Source organism: Durio zibethinus, chromosome 19 (genome assembly GCF_047325235.1).
Source record: "Durio zibethinus cultivar Kanyao isolate XHJ-2024 chromosome 19, ASM4732523v1, whole genome shotgun sequence".
NCBI classification, from domain to species: Eukaryota; Viridiplantae; Streptophyta; class Magnoliopsida; order Malvales; family Malvaceae; genus Durio; species Durio zibethinus.
The window spans coordinates 10,570,636-10,590,924 of record NC_143180.1 but is presented as its reverse complement, the minus strand read 5'-3'; the positions used below and the strand labels follow the sequence as shown (position 1 = coordinate 10,590,924).

Genomic DNA, 20,289 nt, shown 5'->3' with positions numbered 1-20,289 from the left:
TGCATAACCTGAAAATGTTAAAAATTAAAGGACCAAACAGTTGATTTTGCAATAGATAAACATGTTTACAACCTAAGCCAAACACACGTAACATAAGAACCTGGAAGCGCTCAAGCAAAAGCTGCCAAAAAAAATCTCGTCAATCTATAGTTCAGTATTCTATCCTGACATTTTTTTTCTCCAGATTTGTTGATTGTTTCAGTGAAATTGTGTGGACGAGGATGATGAAACGGTGGCTTTGTAACATTCCCTTTTCTAGGTGGAGTATTTAAGCATCACATTTCGCAGGAAGAGCTGGAATAAATCTTAGTAGTCATTGTGATTTGTTGATTGTCCCTCTCTAAATCATGTCCTGGTAAGAATCCGAAACTCGATTGCAGCAGTGAAGTCGGTTTTTCTTTTAAACACATAACTATTTGTTAAGCTTAGTCATCTAGTCAATAAGGTTAATTTTCACGTTTATCAAATCAATACACATTCGATTGCCGTATTAAGATTTTTAAATGTGTACCAGACTAATTCATGTGAACACTCTTCAAACTCCACATAAATTTTCATCAGCTATCACTTGCTTTGACCTTATCACCCGCCTAACACTACCTATAAACGTCAGAAGATTTAGGAACATTCATTCTGAGTCCTTTATTCTTAAACTTTGCAATTCAATCTTCTTCCTCCAAAAACCCTAACACATATACATGACTCGAGTATCGGAGCACGCCCCAACTCGCAAGCCTCTTCCCATGTTGCTGACCCTCAAGCTAAACTTCTTTTATCTGTACTCTCTCCTCGAAGTTTTGATTTTCCTTCTGAATCATATCCTATCTTGCTCAGGCTTCTTTATATTTGGGTCAGGAAGTCTGTCAGGCCATCTACTGTGCTCATTGATTCAACCGTGGATGTCCTTTCTCGTGTATTTGCTACTGAATTTGGTTTAAAGAAAACCCCTTCACTTCTTCCAGAAGGTGTTCTTTTGGTATCCATTTTATTTGCGCCTCCTGTGTCTGAAAGCTCCAAAAAAGTGTGCGTGGAGTTGCTTTGTAGGCTTTTGGAAGAAGATCACCGATTGGTTAGGTCAGGACAAGAAATTATCTCGGATGTGCTTGCAGGGATTGGATATGCATTATCTTCTTCTGTGGATGTTCATCTTGTTAGAGTTTTGGATTCTTTATTGGGAATCTGGGGAAAGGAAGATGGGCCCTCCAGTACAGTTCCTACTGTACTCATAATCCTGCATTTGGTTGAATGGGTTGTGTCTGGTTACATAAAATCACTTTCGTTTAAGAAAATTGAAGTTTTTTCACAGGATACTTTAGGGATTCTGAAGGCAAACTATGTTCCATTTGCTCTTGTTATGGTTGCAGCTGGAATATTGAGAGCTAGTAGACATGCAGCTAATGGCCAGGGGCTAGAGAATGTTTCCACATTAAGGACTTCTGCAGAAAATCGAATAGTCTTTACAGCACAAAATTTGATTTCTAAAACTAAAGGATTTGTAAACTCGGACTTTGATCCCACAAACAGTCTTCTTCTACAATGTTTGTGTAATACCTATAAAAAATAAAAAAAAAAGGACTATTTTAAGTATTTTTATAAGTGGAGGGACTCTTTAATGAGGAATAAAAAATACATAGGACCTATTGATAAATAATCTAACTTTTAATAGGGTTAGCATCTACCACTTGTTTGATCGACAATTGATCGAGAAAAAAAGAGGGGCTGATTTCTCCTCTTTCTTATACAAAATAGACAAGTCAAAGAATTTTAAGTGAAGAGTAAAAACAAATTCTTCAATGAGAGTTGTCTTTCAAAAGTGAGTAAATAATTTCCTTTAATTTTAAAAAAATAATGTCGATTGTTAAGTATTGATATTTAACTTGTAATCGAGAAACCCTAAAATTTTAGGAAATCTATTATTCCTCTTCAAGATTGGTTTGGGCAAATCATTTAGATTTTAATCAGGATCTAATAAAGTGTTGAGAAAGTTTAGTAATGTGACTTTTTTGCTATAAAAATAGGAAACATAAATTTGATGGGGCTAGAAAGGAAAATTTTTGTTTCGCAAAAAACTCTGGTGTTTACAATGGTAGATTAAGATAATATTCTATATTAAGGGATAAAATATTGCTATGGTTATTATATATCGTTAGAAAGCTTGTTGAATTTACTGTCCAATGAAATAAAACAGAAGTTAATTCCAAGTTTTTTATGAAAAGTAGTTTATTTTTACTTAAAGATGTGCAAGCTGTATAGTAGCATCATCAGTGTTGAATTACGAAAATTATCTTAAATTTTATTCAAAGAATTAAGAATTAAGCCATATATGTTTGAAAACATTTTTGAGTCTACTTTCTAACGAAATTAACGAAATTCAATTTAGAGTCTCGTATGAATAAATATGTAATTTTTATTAGAAGGTATACGTGTTGTCTGGCAATAGCATATGATGTGGATTGCAAAAATTATTATAATTAATTTACAAGGAATTACAAGATGGACCATATATGGTTAGAAAGCTTATTGAGTGAGTTTCTAGCACATTAAAATGATCTTAATTTTGAGTTGGATATCTTAAGATATGGCTATTTTAGTGAAAAAAGCTCAGGCTATCAGTATTAATTAATTGAGTTAACCCTTGTTTAACATAATTGCTTTTGGTATCATCGATCTCGAAATGGGTTGATTAATTTTTATTATATTGAAATTATCTTGAATAGGGCGTTAATTATTTTGAGGGAAAGACTAAGCGGTGGAATCGAAAGGAAGTAAGTAGAATCTCACACACTTTGCCTATTTTCGAACCTATATTTTTGTATATTTCTAAATGAGTAAATGATTTATTTCTTTATATTTTATATATGAAAATAGGATCAAGCACATGATTATTTCGTGTTTTTGTTATGTAAATGATGGGTCACGCTTATGAATGAAATGAGAAAATTATTTATGTTTAAGGAACAATTTTATGATAGTTATGTTTTTATATCCTTGGGAAGTGGGATCACCGACACCAAAACTAGTTCTACGACCTTGGCTAATGGGTTATAGTAGTTAGCATTAGGTCTTGGCTAACAGGTATAATAGTTAACAATGATCATGATAATGAAATTGTCGATACGATCAATGTCTCAGATTATAGCAATAACCATAACTAATGATGAAATAATGATTCATGATGATTTGTGATGACTTTTACAAATTGATCCATGATTTAGTTTGATTACGATATTGAATGATAGCATATTTGAAATGATTTATGAATTAATATATTTGATAATTATTTATAAATTTATGAAATGTTTGACAGAATGATGATTTTTTAATTGTTTTTGACATTATGATTTGATGAATGTCTTGGAATGATCTATATAGTATGTATGAAATTGATGTTTAATTCGGTAATATGTGTGAGCCTATACTTATTAAGCTGTGGTTTGGTCATTCCCTATTTTCTTTTCATTTACAGATGATATGAATGATAAGTATGATTAGTCTTGTGAGGAGCTAGAAGAATCTGAGCATTGGAGAACTTTTTAGCGAATAGGATTTTATGAAGTATTGTTTCTTTTAGTTGTAATACTTAACATTGATGATTTGCAAACTTGTTATTTAATTATTTTATAGAAATTAAAACTTCTTGATAACCGTATTTTATTTGAGGATTTTTCAATGGTTATGGATTAGGCTTCGTATTGCTTTTGGGGTTTTACTTCAAAGTAATATGGCTGTGTTACGTCTCAGTCTTAGGGCGTGACATAAAGTGGTATCAGAGCTTGATCTTTAGAGAATTTCTAAGAGTTATATTATGATCTTTAGATTATGATGAGATTTTTTTTTTAAAAAGCTTAGGTTATTTTTCTTGGAGATTTTCTAAAAGTTTCGATTATGATTTTTAAACCATGAGGGATGGTTAAAAGCTTATATTATAATTTTAAGGATTTGCTAAGAACTACGATTATGATTTTTAAAGATTTCCTAAGAGGTTAAATTATGATAATTAGATTAATGGTGATTTTCTAGGAATAAAGGTTATAATCCTTAAAGTACAAGAGACTTTCTAAGAGCATGAGTTATGATCTATATGCTATGTGGAGACTGCTAAAGACTTAGATGATGATCTTTGAATTATGTGATGATTTTCTAAGGGCTTAAGTTTGATTCATAGACTATATTCATAAGTATAAGTGAATGATTCGACAAATTTTTGGAGTACTTTAAGTTTCAATGAATATTGAAGAATCACTGATTCAATTGTTCAATGAATTCATGGAGTAATTATTTTGGTTGGTAATTACATATTGCTTTTGAGATTTTGTAGTTAAGAGAAAGTCTAATTACTTTGATAAAGTGCGATTTATAAATTGATAAGATTTTTTATACAACTTATGATGAGATATATTTTATGAGCTAAAGGATTATTTAAGAGAATGATTTGATCATTGGAGATCCTATAGGTTAGAGAAAAAGACATTTGATTTAATGAGCTTAACGAGATTTTGAAGTTATTTGTTTAGTGTTAAGTGAATCCTTTAATCATGGACTAAGATTGGACTAAGGTTGCACATTGTTGGAACTAAAAGTATAGAATATTAGAGTTGGAATGAAATGATATGTTAAAATTTTGAAGTAATTATTTATGGATTATAATGTTTGAGAATATATTTTGATGGATTTAGTCCAAAATATTATAATTATGGTAAATGGTTTTATATTCGTAAAGAAGGATATTCACTGATTTGGTTCTAAATTTTATTGATAAAGTATTTAAGGTTTGATCATGTGAGTTGGAAGTTTATATAGTGAATTTGAAGTGTAAAGAATTTCTCAATTGCCAAAGTGATTATTTGTGGTTATAGTTTTTAATTGAAGCATAATATTAGATTCTTTCGAATTTTATATATATGGAAAACACTACATATTTTGGTACAAAGTTGTGTACTTAGCAAGGAATTAAATTTGTGGATAAAAATTAAAGTTGTGGTTATCTAGATGATTTAGTAAGGAAGTTAAATTTGAAGGAGTAATCGATTTATAGAAAAACATATATGTTTTGGTTAATGATTGTTTGAAATCTTACAAGTGCAAAAAATTGTTCATTGTATGATTAGGTTTTAATAATTAATGATGATTTTGTGTACTTGGTGATGTTGAACATGCACTCGATTTTATAGAAATTTGAAAAAATTTATGAAATAATGTGATGCATTTAGTTATTGTTCATAACTATACTTTCGTCTTGAATTCAAGTATTTGGAGGTTTTATTGTTTAAATTCTATAAGAGAATTTTATTTATGTGTTATGATATATAGGTTTTAAATTGGACTCAAACTAGATAGCAATATATTTGGTAAAAAAGAAAAAATTTTTTTGAGATATTATGATATTGATAAAGATTGTGGAGAATCAATTGTTATATGATAATTGGTCTATTAAATTAGAAAGAACAATATTCGAAATTAGAGACAACTTAGGTAACCAAAGATTTATGTTTGAATTTACATGGTATAAATTTATGGATATGATCTATTGCATCGATTTTATATGTTTTATAACGGTTAATTGATAGAAAATTTCATATTGTCAATGGGAAAGAAAAGAAAATTAAAGTATTATGTGATATCTTTGTGGTGACTAAAGGATTTGTTGATATTATTATTCAATTTTAAGGTTTTATATAGTTATGAATACCTGGCGCAAAGTGAATTGCATCAAATTTTGTGGACATATGTTTTTCATATTATGAAACATGTTATGAAAGATAATTTGTTATTTTAGAGTTTTACTATAAGGAAATATTAGATTATGAAGCAAAAGCTTGATTTAGTTTAAGTTAGAAATTCTTGGGTTATTATTAGTAGAGAAAGTGATGAATCTTTAATAAATAAAGATTAATGGATTTTGGATATCAATATTTTGGATAAGAATTTTTATGTTCCTTCTAGTTTTGGAGGTTTTATCGATGGTAGACATTCTTTTAAGCAATGGTTAAGTCATGACTCAAAAAGAAACTTTTTGTTACAATAGTCATAAGACATATATTCAATGATTCATTTTAAAGTTTTTTATGAAGTGGATCTAAATCTCAAACTTATTGGGATAAGAACAAGTAAGAAGGAACTTTTATTTCTTGAATTTATAGATCAAATGGTTGATTAATTTTAGTTCATTAAGGAATAGTTTGTGGCTAGAGTTTAAGCTTCACGAGGATGGCACATTACGTTTTGGGAACAAGTTGTATGTACCAAATGATTTTGAGCTAAAATGAGAGAGGAACCACTTAGGTATTGATTCACTATACATCCTGGAGGCACTAAGATGTATAAAGATTTGAATGAAAGTTTTTGCTGGAATAACATGGTATGAGAAATAGCTCAGTTTGTGTCCCAATATCTAATGTGTTAACAAGTTAAGGTTAAACACCAAAGACCACCATGGTTGTTGCAACCTTTAGAGAAAACCATAATGGAAGTGGAAGCATATCTCTATGGCTTTCATGATGGGATTGCCTAGGTCAATGAAAAGGAATAATGCAATGTAGGTAGCTGTTGATAGATGCACTAAATTAGTTTTTTACCTATCAAGTCAACTACTCCACTTGATAAACTAGCACAATTGTACATGGATGAAATTGTTTGATTGTGTGAAGTTTCAGTAAATATTGTGTTAGATAGAGATTCTAGATTTGTCTCTAAATTTTGGGTAAGCTTGTAGCAAGCTATAGGGACAAATTTGAAATTGAATACAACCTTTCACCCTCAGACAGATGGGCAAACGGAGAAAATGAATTAGATTCTAGAAGATATGCTTTAAGCATATGTAATTGATCTAAAAGGTAGTTGGGATGATTTTTCACCTTTAGCAGAGTTTGTTTATAATAATAGTTATCAATCTAGCATTAGGATGGCTCCTTTTGAAGCCTTTTACGGTAAGAAATGTAATTCCTCTTTATGTTGGGATGATGTTGGGGAGAAAAAACTTCTAGGGCTAAAAATGGTGCAACTAACTGTAGAAAAGATCAAGGTGATAAGGAAAGACTTACAGCAGTACAAGGTAGTCAAAAAAATTGGATAGGCAAGAAAAAAAGGGAGTTGGAGTTTCAACAAAGGAACTATGTCCTTTTAAAGGTGTCACCCACAAAAGGTGTTATGTGGTTTGGGAAGCGAGGAAAGTTAAGCCTACATTATATATGACCATTTGAAATTCTTAATAAAGTGGGAAAAATTGCATACAGGATATCCTTACCACCTTAACTATCTGGTGTGAACAACGTGTTTCATGTGTCCATGTTGAAAAAATATATCTCTGGCCCAAGCCATGTGGTATAGTATGAATGTTTAGAAGTTTAAGAGAATTTAAAATACTTAGAATATCCTATTTGAATAGTTGATTGAAAAAAGTAGGTCTTCAGGCATATAACTATTCCCTTTGTAAAAGTTCAATGGAGCAATCATACACCAAGATAAATAACTTGGGAAATGGAAGATGATAATGAAGAAATGACATCTTCAATTATTTGGAAATGAAAGTAAATCAAGTTTCAAGGACAAAACTTTTTATAAGCTGGGGAGAATGTAATACCCGTAAAAAAATGACTATTTTAAGTATTTTTATAAGTGGAGGACTCTTTAATAAAGAATGAGAAATCCATATGACCTATTGATAAATAACCCACTTTTAATAAGGTTAGCATCTACCACTTGTTTGGCTGTCAATTGATCAAGAAAAAAAAAGGATTATTTCTTGTCTCTTTCTTGTATAGAATAGACAAGTCAAAGGATTTCAAGTGAAGGGTAAGAACAAAATCTATAATGAGAGTTGTCTTTCAAAGGTGAGTAAATAATTTCCTTCAATTTTGGAGAAATAATATTAATTGTTAAGTATTGAGGCTTGACTTGTAATCGATAAACCCTAAAATTTTCGAAAATCCATTATCTCTCTTCAAGATTGGTATGGGGAAATCATTTAGACTTTAATCATGGTCTAATAAAATGTATAGAAAGTTTAATAATGTGATTTTATTGCTGTAAAAATTGGAAACCTAAATTTGATGGGTTTGAAAGGAAATTTTCTGTTTCCTATAAACCCTAGTGTTTGCAGTAGTGGATTAAGATAATATTCTGTATTAAGGGATAAAATATTGCTATGATTATTATATACCATTGGAAAGCTTGCTGAATTTACTGTCCAATGAAGTAAATGAAAGTCAATTTTGAGTTTTCTATGAAAAGTAGTTTAGTTTTTTTCTCAAGGATATGCTGGCTGTATGGCAGCATCATCTGGGTTGAATTACGAAAATTGTCTTAAATTTTATATAAGGAATTAAGAATTGAGCCATACATTTTTGAAAAGGTTATTGACTCTACTTTCGAACGAAACAAGAAAAATTGAATTTGGAGTCTTGTATGAATAAATATGAAATTTTTATTAGAAGGTACACATGCTGTCTGGCAGCAGCATATGACATGGATTGTAAAAATTATTATAATTAATCTACAAAGAATTATGAGATGGGCCATATATGGTTAAAAAGCTTATCGAGTCGAGTTTCTAATGCATTAAAAAGATCTTTATTTCGAGTTGGATATCTGGAGATATGGCTGTTTTAGTGAAAGGAGCTTAGCTGTCAGTATTATTTAGTTGAGTTAACCATTGTTTAACTTAATTGTTTTTGGTATCGTTGGTCTTGAAATGGGTTGATTAATTTATGTTATTTTGAAATTATCTTGAATAGGCCATTAATTATTTTAGGGGAAAAACTAACTAGTGGGATCAAAAGGAAGTAAGTAGAATTTCACATACTTTGTTTGTTTTCGAACCTATATATATATGTATATTTCTAAATGAGTAAATGTTTTATTTCTTTATTTTTTATATATGAAAATAGGATCAAACATATGATTATTTTGTGTTTTTGTTATGTAAATGATGAATCATGCTTATGAATGAAATGAGAAAATGATTTATATTTAAAGAACAATTTTATGATAGTTACATTTTTACCTCCCTAGGAAGTAGGATCATTGACACCAGAACCTGTTCTATGACCCTGGCTAACAGGTTATAATAGTTGGCATTAAGCCCTAGCTAGTAGGTTATAATAGTCAACAATGATCATGGTGATGAAATTGTCGATACGGCCAATGTTTTGTATTATAGCAATAATCGTAGCTAATGATGAACAAATGATTTATGATGATTTGTGATGATTTTTATAGATTGATCAATGATTTGGCTTGATTACAATATTGAATGACAACATATTTGAAATGATTTATGAATTAATATATTTGATATTTATTTTATAAATTTACGAAATATTTTACTACATAATGATCTTTGTATTGTTTTTGACATTATGATTTGATGAATGTCTTAGAATGATCTATATACTACGTATGAAATGATGTTTGATTCGGTAAGGTGTGTGAGTCTATACTTGTTGAGCTATGGTTTGCTCATTTCTTATTTTCCTTTTTTTTATAGATGATATGAATAATAAGTATGATTAGTCTTATTGGGAGCTAAAAGAATCTGAACATTGGAAAACTACTTAGCGAATAGGATTTTATGAAGTATTGTTTCTTTTAGTTGTAAAACTCGACATTAACGATTTGGAGACTTGTTATTTAGCTATTTTACAGATCTTAAAACTTCTTGAGAACCTTATTTTATTTGAAGATTTTTTTAATGGTTATAAATTAGGCTTCGTATTACTTTGAGTTTTTATTTCAAAAAAATATGACCATGTTATGTCTCGATCTCTGGGCGTGACATAAAGTGATATCAGAGTTTGAGTTACAATCTTTAGAGAATTTCTAGTTTAAGTTAGAAATTCTTGGGTTATTATTAGTCAAGAAAATGATGAATCTTTAATAAATAATGTTTAAGGGATTTTGGATATCAATATTTTGGATAAGAATATTTTGTTTTCCTTATACTTTTAGAGGTTTTATCGATGGTAGGCATTCTTCTAAGCAATGCTTAAGTCGTGACTTAAAAAGGAACTTTTTATTATAATAGTCATAAGACAAACATTCAATGATTCATTTTGAAGTTTTGTATGGAAGTTTATCTAAATCTAAAACTTATTGGGATAAAAACAAGTATGAAGAAATTTTTATTTCTTGAATTTATAAATCAAATGATTGATAAATTTTAGTTCATTAAGGAATGGTTTGTGACCAGTGTGTAAGCTTTACGAGGATGGCAGATACGTTTTGGGAACAGGTTGTGTGTACCAAATGATTTTGAGCTAAAACAAGAGATCTTGGAGGAAACACATAGGTCTTAATTCACTATACATCTTGAGGCACTAAGATGTATAAAGATTTGAAAGAAAGTTTTTGGTCGAATAATATGGAACGAGAAATAGCTCAGTTTGTGTCCTAATATCTAGCAGTCAACAAGTTAAGGTTGAACACCAAAGACCATCTGGGTTGTTGCAACCTTTAGAGATACCAGAATGGAAGTGGGAGGACATCTTTATGGATTTCATGATGGGATTGCCTATGTCATCGAAAGGGAATAAAGGAATGTAGGTAGTTATTGATAGACTTACTAAATCAATTTTCTACCTATCAAGTCGATTAGTCCACTTGATAAACTAGCACAATTGTACATGGATGAAATTGTCTAGTGATATGGAGTTCCAATAAATATTATGTTAAATAGAGATTCTAGATTTGTTTTTAAATTTTAAGTAGGTTTGCAGAGAGCTATAAGGGCAAATTTGAAATTGAATACAGCCTTCTACCCTTAGACGGATGGAGAAATGGAGAGAACGAATCATATTTTGAAAGATATGCTTTTAGTATATATGATTGATTTAAAAGGTAGTTGGGATGAGTACTTACCTTTAGTAAAGGTTGTTTATAATAACTGTTATCAATCCAGCATTAGAATGTCTCCTTTTGAAGCCTTATATGATAGGAAATGTAGTTCCCATTTATGTTAAGATGATGTTGGGGAGAAGAAACTTCTAGAGCTAAAAATGGTGCAATTAACTGTGGAAAAGATCAAGGTGATTAAGGAGAGACTTAAAGCAGCACAAGATTTTCAAAAAAGATTGGTAGACACGAAGAGAAAGAGTTTCAGTTTCAAGAAAGGAATTATGTTCTTTTAAAGGTGTCAATCACAAAAGGTGTTATGCGGTTTAGGAAGCAAGGAAAGTTAAGCCCACATTATATAGGACCATTTGAAATTCTTGATAAGGTGGGAGAAGTTACATACAAGATAACCTTACCACCTCATCTATTTGGTGTGCACAATGTGTTTCATGTGTCCATGTTGTGAAAATATGTCTCTATAAGCCATGTGGTATAGTATGAACGTTTAGAAGTTTAAGAGGATTTAACATACTTAGAATATCCTATCCAAATAGTTGATCGAAAATAGCAAGTCTTGAGGCATAGAACTATTCCCTTTGTAAAAGTTCAATGGAGCAATCATAAACCAAAAAAAGCAACTTGGGAAAAGGAAGATGATATGAAGAAATTGCATCCTCAGTTATTCAGAAATGAAGGTAAATTAAGTTTCTGATGATAAAACTTTTTATAAGTTGGGGAGAATGTAATACCCATTAAAAAATGACTATTTTAACTATTTTCGTAAGTGTAGGGACTCTTTAATAAAGAATGAGAAATGCATAGACCTATTGATAAATAACCCAACTTTTAATAGGGTTAATATCTACCACTTGTTTGGCCAACAATTGATCCAAAAAAAAAATGGTTTATTTCTCCTATCTTTCTTATACAGAATAGATAAGTTGAAGGATTTCAAGTGAAGGGTAAGAACAAAATCTAAAAGGAGAGTTGTCTTTCAAATGTGAGCAAAATAATTTCCTTCAATTTGGGAGAAATAATGTTGTTTGTTAAGTTTTGAGGTTTAACTTGTAATCGAGAAATCCTAAAATTTCAGGAAATCCATTATTCCTCTTCAAGATTGGTTTGGGAAAATCATTTAAACTTTAATTAGGGTCTAATAAAGTGTTGAGAAAGTTTAGTAATGTAATTTTATTTTTGTAAAAAGGGGAAACATAAATTTGATGAGCTTAGAAAGAAAATTTTCTATTTCGTATAAACCCTGGTGTTTGTAATGGTGGATTAAGATAATATTCTGTATTAAGGGATAAAATATTGCTTTGATTATTATATATTGTTGGAAAGCTTGCTAAATTTATTGTTCAATTACGTAAATGAAAATCAATTATGAGTTTTTTATGAAGAGTAATTTAATTTTTACTTTAAGGATGTGCAGGCTGTATGGCAATATCATTAGGGTTGAATTATGAAAATTGTCTTAAATTTTATTCAAGGAATTAGGAATTGAACCATATATGTTTGAAAATGTTATTAAGTCTACTTTCCAATAAAACAAGTGGAATTGGATTTGAAGTCTCCTATGAATAAATATGAAATTTTTATTAGAAGGTATATGTGTTTTCTAGTGGCAGCATATGACATAGATTGCAAAAATTACTATAATTAAATTACAATGAATTACGAGATGGGACATATATAGTTAGAAAGCTTATCAAGTCAAGTTTCTAACACATTAAAAAGATCTTAATTTCGAGTTGGATATCTGGAGATATGGCTGTTTTAGTGAAAGGAGTTCAGGTTGTTAGTATTAATTAATTGAGTTAACCCTTGTTTAAGTTAATTGTTTTTGGTTTCATTGGTTTTGAAATGGGTTGATTAATTTATTTTATGTTGAAATTATCTTGAATAGGCATTAATTATTTTGGGAGAAAAACTAACTGGTGGAATCAAAAGAAAGTAAGTAGAATCTCACACACTTTGCTTGTTTTTGAACCTATGTATATATGTATATTTTTAATTGAGTAAATGTTTTATTTCTTTATTTTCGATATATGAAAATAGGATCAAGCATATCATTATTTCGTGTTTTTGTTATGTAAATGATGGATCGTGCTTATGAATGAAATGAGAAAATGATTTATGTTTAAGAAACGATTTTATGATAGCTATGTTTTTGCAACCCTGGGTAGTGGGATTATTAACACCAGAACTAGTTTTATGGCCATGGCTAATGGGTTACAGTAGTTAGCATTAGGCCTCGGCTACCGGGTTATAATAGTTAGCAATGATCATGATGATGAAATTGTCAATACGACTAATGTCATAGGTTATGATAGTACCAGTAGCTAATGATAAACTAATGGTTTATGATGATTTGTGATGATTTTTATAGATTGATCCATGATTTGGTTTGATTATGATATTGAATGAAAGCATATTTGAAATGATTTATGAATTAAGATATTTGATATTTATTTATAAATTTATGAAATTTTTGACAGAATGATGATCTTTGAATTGTTTTTGATATTATGATTTGATTAATGTCTTAGAATGATCTATATAGTATGTATGAAACGATGTTTGATCCGGTAAGGTGTGTGAGCCTATATTTGTTAAGCTGTGATTTGCTTATTCTCCATTTTCTTTTCTTTTATAGATGATATGAATGATAAGTATGATTAGTCTTGTGCAAAGCTAGAAGAATCTAAGCATTGGCAAACTACTTAGCCAATAGGATTTTATGAATTATTGTTTCTTTTAGTTGTAATACTCAGACATTGACGATTTAAGACTTGTTATTTAGTTATTTTACAAATATTAAAACTTCTTGAGAACCTTATTTTATTTGAGGATTTTTCAATGATTATGAATTTGGCTTTATATTGCTTTGAGTTTTTACTTCAAAGTAATATGATTGCGTTATGTTTTGGTCTCGGAGTGTGACAGTTTGTCTTAGCCTTGGCTTGAAGTGGAGCAGTGTCGTCAGTGCCCCTATGCTTGTGTGCCTTGCTTCAGCCTTGTTAAGGGAAATCTTTCCCTTAAGGCACTTATAAATGCGGATTCTTCAGTTCCTCCATAACAATGGATCTGAATCAGGGCTCAATGAGATTAAGAAACATCTATACAGTGTTCTTTTTAAGGAAGCAGGTGCCATAACTAGTTTTTTTTGCAATCAGTATGTCTCAGCAGATGACGAGAGCAAAAGTTTAGTGGAGAGAATTGTATGGGACTACTGTCAGGATGTCTACTTTGGTCACTAGCAGGTTGCTTGGTTGCTTCGTGAAAGAAAGGATGAGCTACTAGTGGACTTGGAAAAAATTGCAGAATCTGCTTTTCTAATGTTTGTGCTTTTTGCTTTTTTTGTAACAAAGCACATACTAAATTCAAGTTTCTCCCTTGAACTGCAGAGGGAGAAATCAGTCCATATATTAGTTTCTTTTTCTTGCTTAGAGTATTTTTGACGAATGCGTTTGCCAGAATATATGGATAAAATTCGAAGTGTTGTCGCATGTGTTCAGGAAAATGAGTCCGCTTTCATCTCTTTCGTGAAATCCATGCCAACCTATGTCGACTTGACTACTTGGTAAGGTGATTTTTTTTTCTTTTTGGCCATGGCAAGCTGATTTGCGGGTTATTCCAACTTGCATTGAACGATTGCCAGCTTTTGTGTTTAGGAGGGTGGTTGCTCCAACTATGTTTCTGTATCCTAAAATACATGATTACTTGGAAACTTATTATTCATATTAAACAATATAAACTGTGATTCCTGATAAAAATGGTGATTAGATATATGGGACATCCAAGTGGAAAAGCAGCTCGAGCCTAACCTTCTATGTTTGTAGCATTCATATCTTCTGGAAAAGACTCGGGATGAAAGAGTGTTGCAGAAGGAGAAAATTGTTTTTCTTACATGCAAAGATCTTTAAAGGTACATAAATTTTGCTGTAACTGACAGTAGAAGTACCTGAAACATGTTATCAAACTTGAGGGACTAAACTAATCTCTTCATTGTTATGAATATAGGGATATCCTGGCATTACTCCTTTTGAGGACATGGCTTGAGGGTTGACGCCCTGGTTCAACATCTTCTTGCTCGTAGCCCAGCAACATTTTATTGCATTCACTGTCTTGTTGATAAAGCTAATAAGTTCTGCAGTGATGCTTCTACTTTAAAGGCTGATGATTGGAAGAACTGGCAAGGAAGGCTGGAGCCTTATAAAAAAATCCTGGTGCTACTTTTGGGACTTATTTCCCTTGTTGATATACAGGTAAATACATACATATGCTACTTTCATATTTTTTTTGGAACATAGGAAGTAGATTTTAACAATTCTTTTTCTTTTTCCTCCTTTTTCCCCCTTATTTTCCCCTTAAATGGTTTGACTAGTTAAACCAGGTGCTGTAGATAGTTTATTCTCCCCATGTTGATTGTTGGTTCGCTGCTTTTATGTTGCTTTTATGCCACTTCATTGGAAATCATGTAACAATGTTGTTAAGAATTAAACAGAAAATGTATATTCTACAAACATTTACACTGATATATTGCAATTTACAACCAGAAGTGCTTGGACTAGATGTTGTTTAAGAAAAACATTTGCTTATCTATATCTGATGACTCAGGTGTTTGCTAGATAATATTAGCATTTACTCATTTGTGTAGGTACTACCAGCTATAATGAAGCCGTTGGCATAGCCAATTGTCCCACTACCAAAAGCTGGCCAGAACATGATGATTCTTAATGAGTTATATGCCCAGGTTGCTGAATCTGACGATGTCACACGCAAACCCACTTTAGTTTCATGGCTGCAGTTATTGTTTACCTTAATTCTCAAGCTAAAAGTGGGGTTGTGAACCCCAAAGGGAGGGAAAAGCAAAGAAAACTCTGCTTCTTCAGGGACTATAGAACCATAAAACTGGTATAGACCAAATGCATGTCTGAGATATCTAGGTGCATTTCATAAATGACACAGCTAATTCTCCAATAGGCCAGAACATGTGTAAGTTGCTGCATCTGATGATGTCATGTGCATACCAACTTTGGTTTGGCTGCAGTCATTGTCTTACCTTTATACTCAAGCTAGAAGTGGGGATCTGAACTCCAAATGGAGGAGAAGCAAAGAAAGAACGCTTCTACTGGGCCTATGGATCCATTATCTCAGAGACATCTAGGTGCAGTTCTTAACAAATGTTTCTAGTTTCTTGTTTCTTGTCTGTATCATGCTGCTAATCATATATATATATATATATATATATGTATGATTTTATTCATCTTGATATTGAAATAAATGGGACTTGAAATTATCATAATACTGTCTCTTTAAGTTAAATAGGAGATTTGTATTTTGTATTCTCAGCAAAATAATAAGTAGGGATATTCTTCTTTTCTCTGTTGCTTCTCCTTCAGTGTTATGCCACAAGCTGGGCAGGCCTATTTATTTTCAAACAGCCGCAAAGCCACTAGAGAGCTGTTGCTAGGCCAATTTTCTGAGCTGTTCATGGTTTGGGGCTGCCATTCATTGTTTTTAATCTGTTTTTATTATTTTGGCTGCTAGCTGCATCAGTTTTGATCCTCTGCCAATAAATATTGTTGCCATTTTCAGTTTCTTTGACTTATTCGTTTAATTTTGAGCTCTTGCAATTATTCTTTCGGTGTTGGTTGAGCCATGATAGAAGCTGTTTCCAGCTCTCGTAGCCTTGGTTTTTCACCAATTTTTGCCTTGATTTTGGTTTAAGTTGCTTTGATCTTCAACCTTGTAAATTGTGTTTTAATATTGTGTTGTAAGATGAGGTTAATTGATGGAGCTTTGGGTTGAAAAATCCCCTACGTTGGCTTTTGAAAGCTCGAATCTTGAAGATGTTTTATATATTTATTTATTTATTATGTTGAGTTATTTTAATTTTAAGTACTTCATATTCTATGCCTTTTAATTTTTTTTAATTCTCATGCATTTTATTTTCTTTTCCCTTATATATCATGATTTATTTATTTATGTTAATTCATTACCAGAAAAATAGTTTTTACCAATGGAATTTTTCATAGATAAAAGTTAATTTTCCATCAGTAATAGCATTATCAAAAGAATTTATTGACAGAAATTTTCGATAGTGATAGACAAGTCCAGAATACTATTCTGTTAATAATAACTAAAATCCATCGATAATTGCTGACGGAATTATTACTGATAGAATTTACTAATGAATTTTTTGTCAATAAAATACACAAGTAAAATCCATCGGTAACTTCCATCGATAAATTCATCAATAATACTTATTTTTTAAAATTATATTTAATATATTATATTTATAATTTTTGTCATTTTATTTTAGTTTTTTAATTTATTTTTAAAGTAATTATGTGAATATTAAATATACATAAATAGAAAAAATAAATAAAAAATGCTCCATTTTATTTATAAAACAATGTAAAATATTTACAAAATTGTTTATGAATTGTATTAAATAAAAATACAACAAATACATATATGTTACAAATATCATATAAACATTTGGTAATACATGCAAGTCAAATAAATAAGTACTTCCAATATACAATAATATAGATACCTACAAAACATGTGAATGTTGACAGTTGTTCATTCCCTTTACCTAACCTCCACTTAAAAATAACACAAATACAAATATAAAAGTTAGGAGTTTACTTGAGTTATTGCCCAAATAATTTAGGAAAAAAATAGTGTCTGTAGCAGGTTATATTAACACAACCTAGTCAAAGATTTGTGCAAGCATATATCTGTCTATATATATATATATATATATATCTTATCTCATATCTCATATAAGTACTACATCCAAATGCAAAGAAACAAAACCTAGCATATAAACATGAAGAACAATGTTTGACAAGGGAAATAATAAAATATCACACTTTATAACCAATAAGAAGCTTTTGATTATTTTATATGCAAAAAATGAGAAAATGATCAATAAAATAAAAAAATGCAAAAAAGCTCAAAAATTAAAATTTCAGCTTCCTTAATCTATCATATTTCCCAAACATAGAGTATTTTAATTTTCATGATAAATTCCATTAAAAACCTACCAAGTTTGATGAGCACATATTTTATGTATATATGGATGAAACATTAGAACCCAATCTTCATGTAAGTATATAAACAAGAACTCACTTATTGTATAGGTTTAATAGGGCATTGTTAACACATGTAAATTTTTTTTCTAGTAGGTAAAAGGACTTCCAAGTTCTCATAGGAATTATGCAAGTTAAGCAATTGTAGAGAAACTTTAGCAAATAAATAAAAAAAAAGGTAAGTTAACTTTAAGTCCAAAAATTTACCTTTGTAGGTTAGGTTTAGGGCTTGACGATGAGTTCGAGTATAGTTCTTCCTTAACATGACATGGAAGGGTAGGTGGGGTAGGTGTCAACAAAATGAAGCTTGTAGATGGTGGCATCAAAGAGCTAGGCAGGATGGATTCAAGTTCAATATTTAGATCATTAATCCTTTGCAGAAACTCCTTTAAATAATCAATGGCATCCCTAAACTTTGAAACCCTATCCATTTGAGACATAATAAGCACAATGAGTGGCTAGCTTGCAGACTTAGTAACTTCAATGATTTAGATTTTAGAGTATTAAAAACTATAATTTGATAGAGTGCTTTATGAACAAATTAGTAGAAAAGACTAACAAAATAGGTAAAAGAAACTATTCTAAAAAGACTTCTAGCTTTTGTAAAGAGACATTGCAATAGTAGGAAGTTAAAATGTTGTTTTCACTGTTGTAGGAATTATAAGATTGCATTCTCCTAGATATTCCAAAATGTATCTCTTTGTGATGGGAAAATAAGCCTTGAAATATTTGGAAGAATGGACTTTTGTTCCTAGACTAAGAGTACACAAGTAATGCATTCTTGTATCTTAAAAGACTTATAAAATATTTCCATTAAAAAAAAACTAATAAGTTCATAGTTAAATTGATTCCCTAATCCACTTTCTAAACCTTAGAATTGCATAGAAATAATGAAATGATCCATGTATAATTTCATAACTCTATTAAGTTATAGATGAAGATGGTATTGGCTAATTTGATAACCTCATGTTTGATAATTTTATTTTATTTTATAGAATTATCATAGGGTTTTATGCTAAATTATAACACTTCTATACTTGATTTTAGCTTGAACTAATCCAATTTTTACCTAAATGTGTTAATTGTCCTAAATATAGGTAAAATGAAATATTGAAAAGATTAAATTGAAAATACAATTGAAGAGGAAAATTCAAGGCAAAGTGGCTGAATTAAAGAGCTAAATGGCTAAATTGGATGCAAGATGCTAGCAAAAAATTTAAAGAAAATAAGGTAGTAGTGGCATCACTTGTGGGCTATTTTTGGGGTTGACTCTTACAAGACTTGAAACTGTTCAATGAGTTGAATCGAAGCTAAACTTAAGCCACATTGGATGATATTTAAATGCTTATTTTATAGGTTGAAATTGGAAGCAAAAACTGGAGCAAGAAGTTCAGGTTTTATATGGCTAAGCAATGTGCATATTATTTGGCTTCCAAAGTTAAACATTTGGTTTTGTTTGAGTTAGTTGGTTGTGCATGAGTTGCATGGGAAGGAAAAGGATGAATTCCATACCTTGAAGAAGCTTTGAAGAGGTGGAGAAGCTGCCAAAACCACCATGTTCTTAGAATGTCCATGCCAGAAGTATATTTTTAATGTATGAGTGACCTACATGAAAAAACATGTGCTGCCAAAAGTCATGGTTTGGAGGGATTTTTAGGTGAAATTTTTAGAGCTAGCTTGAAATTGTCTTCATTTCTCATTAAATGACAAGAGTGCACAAGAATTTTCACATTTAAAACCCTTGACCCCATGAAAAAAGAGAGCCAACTTGTAATGGTAATTTTTTTTCAAAATTGTTAGATTCTTAACAGCATATCTTTTGACTTTTTTATGTTTTGAAAAAAAAATTTTAGCTATAAAAATTAGAAAGGGATATGAGAAAACAAGTGGGCGACAAGCTTGATTGGATTAGGTTATGAAAATGGTCACATGCATGTAATAATGGGTGAGATGTATAATGAATCTCAATGTTACTAGATTAGAGAAAGTCACGGTTTGAGGACTATACATTAAGTAAAAATTGACATTTGATGAGCTTAAGTGGCAATGAACACACTTAACTACTCTTTCATTAGACCACATATTCAAGCTCACATAAAGAATGAATGACATGGACAAATGGACAATGATAGTTTTGGTTTTTCTCATCTTTAAAAGTAGTCCATGTTTGAGCTAGCTTTTTGGAAGGCTAAGATTGATTAATTTAAACCATTGGTCATCTGAAGGAGACCTTAATATTGGCTATAAATTGGTGTTAATGGCTGGCTTTAAGGAGTTCTTGTCTTTTCATTTTTTTCCTTTGCTTAGTTTAAGACATCTTTGGGGTCTAGTGGTAGCGACGTTGCTAGCTAACCAA

General features: G+C 30.6%; 1 pseudogene; it reads left to right on the top strand.

Annotated features, from left to right (window-relative positions):
* The first annotated feature begins 347 nt into the window (after positions 1-347).
* On the top strand, positions 348-16,676 carry LOC149513439 (uncharacterized; annotated as a pseudogene).
* The last annotated feature ends 3,613 nt before the right edge of the window (positions 16,677-20,289 follow it).